This window comes from Etheostoma cragini, chromosome 10, assembly GCF_013103735.1.
Source record: "Etheostoma cragini isolate CJK2018 chromosome 10, CSU_Ecrag_1.0, whole genome shotgun sequence".
Classification (NCBI taxonomy): Eukaryota; Metazoa; Chordata; class Actinopteri; order Perciformes; family Percidae; genus Etheostoma; species Etheostoma cragini.
In genome coordinates, this window is record NC_048416.1 from 26,213,457 (window position 1) to 26,219,348 (window position 5,892).

General features: G+C 38.2%; 1 long non-coding RNA gene across 1 annotated transcript; it reads right to left on the reverse strand.

Annotated features, from left to right (window-relative positions):
* Positions 1–4,510: 4,510 nt before the first annotated feature.
* Positions 4,511–4,913, reverse strand: LOC117952191. Its single transcript, XR_004658336.1, has 2 exons — positions 4,877–4,913; positions 4,511–4,610 (listed from the first exon to the last, which is right to left on the reverse strand). It is a non-coding gene; the product is annotated as an uncharacterized LOC117952191 (long non-coding RNA).
* Between the last annotated feature and the right edge of the window lie 979 nt (positions 4,914–5,892).

The window sequence follows — 5,892 nt, forward strand, 5'->3', positions numbered from 1 at the left end:
TTGTCTTTGTTTTTTTTCATTTGACATATGGCATACTTTAAATAGGATGTTGAGTGAGATGCAGTTGTTGGGTGATACAGGGGAATAGAATGATGTGTGAATGCTGCTTGTATTTTAACAGAGGAGAGAAACCAAAGGCAACACAGACTATTTTCCAGTGGCTCAACTCAACCTTTTAATTAACCAAACATTGAATATCCCAAGAAGTTCATCAATCAAAGACGTCAAAAACCTGAGAAAAGTCAACTCAGTCCAAATCAAACACGGCCGAGGAATCTCCCTCAAAGTTCATCCAGAGAGTAAATGGAATCCAAGGTGTTTCATGTGGTCGTGTGTGTGTCTGCATGTGTGTGTTTGAAAGTCAGGCAGCGCTTAAGCGCAGCTACTACAGCCATCTAGTGAACAGACAGAGGTGGAGAATATGGCGATTATGTAAAGCTACAGTCTTTGCAGTTACAAGTGAAAAAATTTGAAATGTCTGATGACAAATTTGACATGTTGTTTACTGTAGCAGGAATATGTCATCTCATTATTGTAAGATGAAACCTTTTCCTTTGCCAACCCACTGACACTCCCATGCAATGTCTTATAAACGATGGTTTTTACAACCGATTGGTTTTTATACTTCCTGGCTTGCAGGGAGAGAGTGGGTGAGTACAAAGGCAGTGGGGGGGATGTTCCGTTCCCACAAGCATACCAACTTCAAATCAGAATCGCACTGATAATCAACTTTTATATGACCTTGCAACCATTCAAAAGGACAGTGATGGATTGCTACCAATAAACAAAATCACAAAGCCCACAAAATACTTTATTTGAATAAAACAGAATATCTTCACCAGTAGCTCTCAAGCATTTACAACATTGTGCGTCTATTCCCGAAAGCTTAAATACTGCAGACACGACTTTCTTAAACAGATCAGATTTCTTTAAAATTAATAGGGTAGTATTTGTTTATATATGGTTATATGGTATAGGATTGTATATTTCCCCTGCAATACACACTACAGTACATCCACTAGTGTCATTGAGAGAAGATGAAAAGAATAAAGATCTGTCACATTCAATATTTTACATAAATAATTCCAAATTGTATGAAAGATGTAATGTCTTGTACTACATTGAAGATTTTTCTGATATAAGACAAACACATGCGGTAAAATGATCAGTGGCAACATGGCCGCTGCCATTGGTTATTGGTTGGCTTTGACATGTAATTCAGCAAAGTTACTCAGTTGGCAAACACTGTGCTCACCACACACATTTTATGTAAATACATTTTGTAGTTCCATGTTTTGGGTTATTTTAAACAATAAGCCTTTTCCACAATGAATAAAAGGACAGTGTTGTACCAGACCAAAATTTAAAGCTTTAGTGCGTAACATTTTGATATTAAAAAACATCAGTTACATTCAAGCCAATGCCAAAGAAGTTATTACAAAAATGATTAAGACTATCAGCTCCACACAACTCTCTCTGGATTTCTAAGTGTGACTATGTTCAGAAGATTGTGTTGTCCGTTGACTGTCCTGCTCAGATACTCAATCAACGATAATTACCTCGTCTGAAGAGTCCAATCATATTTTATAATATGCCGTGTCCTCCTTGGCTACTAGCAACTTACCACTTAAGGCTTGTATCATGTAATGTGCAGAAAGTTTTGTTGTCAATACTTAGAATTGTGGGTGGCAGGAACTACACACTGTAGCTTTAGTCCAATTCAGTATTTATTCCCATGTCAACACAGCTGATAGAAATTTTCCTCTATGCAACTCTGAAAAAAGACAAATCAGTAATTAAAATAATATAAATACAGTTGAATCCATTGAACAGTTGTTGAGCAGTGATATAGTCGAGTCACCAACTGTCTGAGTCAATTCTCGAGTCTCCAGTCGTCAAGTCAAAATCCCCAAAGAAGAATCTGAGTCCAGAGAGTCCAGAGAAAAGCAAGTCAGACTATTGAGGATTCCATTACTGTCGATCACACACAAAAAGAAGTGAGAAACTTCCTCCCAGTTAGATTTAATAAATCCTTGAGTCCAAGTCATCAGTGCGAGAGTCAAAGTTGAGTCACTAGCCCAGAGAAGAGTGTCTCACGTCGGACTTGAGTCTAGGACTAGAGTACTCCATCACTAGTACTAATGTGAATATATTTTAGTCTGGAAGTGGTGGATCAGCCGACAGACGTGTTCAACACTGGCTTCTCCGGGGGCTAAACAAGACCAATTTGACACTGTTTACAATCACTAAGGGTAATGTTAATCTTTAAGGCAGTTTTAGAAGTCCTGAGTCCATTACTTCTAAGATTCAGGGAATAATTAGTATGATGTTCTTAACAGCATCATTTATGGACTAAACTGTTGAAGGATAAAACCCAGAGGCCACACACATCATCCCAGTGTATAATGCAGCTCTCCTCTCTGCTCATCAGTGAACGCTTAACATGTGAAAATAAAGGGAGTATTGGGGTTTGAAGGGCTCATATTTTTTCAATCTTTGCAAATTGGATGACAAAAATTCCTTTAGGATTTTTGCTCTCTGTAAACCCAGATCATTTTCATCTTAATTTACAGCTCATGGTAGAAAGATCCCACCTCAAGGAAATAAAGTAAGTATTGGAAGAACAGGAGAAAGCTATCCATAGATGGGTGTGTGAGTGCTACGGTACTCTTGGCTCTTGGTTGTGTCTTATCCCTTGTTGTTTGGCTGAGTAGATTAGAGCAAGAGTTGAAAACCCTTATGACTTCATAAAGAATGTGAGATTGTTTGGCGTTAGGACGGGACCATCGCAACATGGTCTCCAGTTAACTATTGTGCAGCTAGTGGGGGGCCAAGGCCCCTTCCCACTTTCTACCCCCCAAGTTCCTGCAATCTTGCTGGGACCATATGAATCTTTGAACTCTGCCTTTAATATGATCTTGAATACACACCTGTAAAGGTTTTTGACTGTATCGTGCACGGTTGTGACGTGACAATAATTTAAAAGGTGCTATGCTACAGTGGCTTTTTAAAAGTGTTTGCTTTAGAATAAAATAAAGTATTTTTCTGTGAGAAGAAAGGCATGAGATGTAACCTCTGGATGTTTTAGCGTCGACTCTGCTAGCTGGAATGCCTCCAGCAACATTTTGCCTCATAAACACATTTGCTGACAAGTTCACTGATTTAAAGCGTCCATTGGGAATCCTCAGGAAAAACACATTTCTTCCAAGAAAATGCGAGAGAGGGTCTAAGTTATTAGGCACTCTGCTACCTGCTTCTTTGGCATCAGCATGTTGAGATTAGTCATCCTTGTTTGTCACCGCTGGCACTTCTCAACTTTTACCAAAGTGTGACATCATGCACATGGAAATTAAACCCAACAACCATATCGGCCATAGCCAATTAACCCCTGAATGTTTTGACCCGAACAGCAATAAATATGTAATGTTGGAACCCATTTTATGTTCCATTTTGTATGAAGTCATGTCTCTTTACAGATGGATCCCTGCTGTTTATCTCACTTTAAAATCATGGCACCATTTTGTAATCTGATGGAGATTTCCTCTAGTACATATGTAATTTTGTTATGCTACTTTTTCCTGACTATTAAATGTGTAATCAAATATTTATCAACCATAACAGCAGCGATTTATGACATTTCAAGCAGAATTAAGGCAGATTAGGTGCTATTTTTGTGCATTTCACCTCAAGAGTTCAACAAATCCGAAAATGATTCATGCTTTTTTCCCGACCAAGGCAAACACCTTAAAATAAAACATTTAGAATATAGCACAGCACTTAATTTAGTGGCACAGTGTGGGCTTGTAAAATCAGCTGAACACACCTGGCCTAGAGTTTTACAGTCTCAACGCTTCAACTCTTTAAATGTTTTCTTATGCTTTTACATCTTAGACCTGACAAGAATTTACTGCACCTTAGGTAAAAACAATTAGCACTAAGGAGTTAGAAACAGACTTTCTTCACCTATCCCTCACACTAACATGATAACTCTGACAGTACCAGCTAAAGTTTCTGATGTTTTAACCCTTGAACTTGTGTTGATAGAGATGCCAATCAAAACCCAACTGTTGCACAAAGTGAAGTGTAAAGATTTGTGCCGTGATTTCTGCATTCTCCTGACATTGACAGTGACATTTAGCTCTACTTCCTGTCAATGAGCTTACAAGCAAACAACAGGAAGGTGCTTTCACCTGGTAAAATCCATTACATTATATTAAAACTTGGGCTAGTTTGTGTTAGATGTGTAGCAACAGATGGATTGATAGGAAAAATACTATATTGTTGTACAGTTGAGTTTTTCCCAGAACTAAAAGTGATATTACATAGAAGCATTTCAAAATGATTATGAATAATTTAGAATATGGCTTATTGTCTGTTCATTCCTTCACCTCATTAATTCATCTGGAAGCTGGAGAAAAAGTTTTCCCTCACACACTTTGTTTTCTGTCTTTTAATGGTTAGTTTCTTAGCCTGGAAGTCTAGACGCACCCTAGCGGCAGCAAATGGAATCTGCAGCTAGGGTCGGTCTAGCAACTCTCCGTTGGCTTGAGAGCTGGAAAAAACAAATTCTGGTCAGGCCACTCACATCACGTATAGAGTCAGTGGGCGGGCTTCACATCAGGACGGCAGGGTTGCGACGATTCCGCGTGAATTCCCTGCTATTTAAAGAAGATGATTATAATAATAATAACAACAATCTTTATTGTAGAACACTTTTCAAAAACAAGTTACAAAGTGCTCTAACAAGTGTAAACACAACAATATCCGAGAGACAATAATACAAAAAGAAAAAAGCATGAAAACAGACAAAAGCATGAAAACAGACAAAAGCATGAAAACAAGACAAAAGCATGAAAACAGACAAAAACTAAAAAACGAAGATGGCTGCTGCTGCAGGCGAACAGCAGCCTTTGAATCGGCTTTGGCGCGACTCTGGAAGACGTCCAAGTCTTCCAGAGTAGTAAGTAGTAAGCACTGAAGTCATTCTTAAAAAAGGAATTTTCTGAGTTTTGCCAGCCGGATATGGTAAAAGTTACCCTGGTTGGTTGCAGCGCTATGCGTGCTAAGGGAATTTGAAAGACAACCGTTTATCTTGCCCCTTGGATTGAGCCCTGCCTATGCTTCCCCTGACCCAACATCTTGATGTGGGTCCGCTTGTCAGGCTGTTGGTTTCAACAGTTTTCATCAGATTGCAACATTGTGTACATTGATTTTTATCACGTGCAGCTCCAGTGGCCAATTTCAGACAGTAAGCATTCAACTAATCACTGTATTACAACATGAAAAGGGAAAACCTTTGGTTCAATGTTCAAACTGGTGCTTTACAGAGCTCATAGAGTTTGTAACTGCTTTAAAAAAATATGTTTTGGATGTAACTTTAAACCTGAGAAATACTTATCCCCAAGAAAAACAAAACTACACATTCAGAGGTTTCACAGCCAATAAATGACTTTTGGACCGTATTTCTTTCATCAAGAACAACTGAAACTGTTTTTCTAGCAACTGAGCTGAAAGTAAATCAACCTGATCTAATCAACAGAATATAGAATGTAGGGGCTTTCCACTGCAAAGTCCTGTAAGCACATTATTGTACCTAAATAATAATGTATGAAGGTGAAAAGTGATGATAAATTGCTTTGCTTTAAACAGTCGCGCCTAAACAACACATCAATTCACAGTATGTTTATACGCTGCACTATTTTAAAGAATGTCATAGCACTGAACAAAACTAAAGATGCAAAAATACAGATGACACAACATCAAAAAGCCTGAAATAAAACCTAAAGTTGTTTGAATTTTAAAGCTGGAACGCTATAAATTATAAAGAACCCCGCTGTTATCACAGGTAGTATATCAAAATTCAAGGTCCAACTCTATTTGTCCCAAACATGG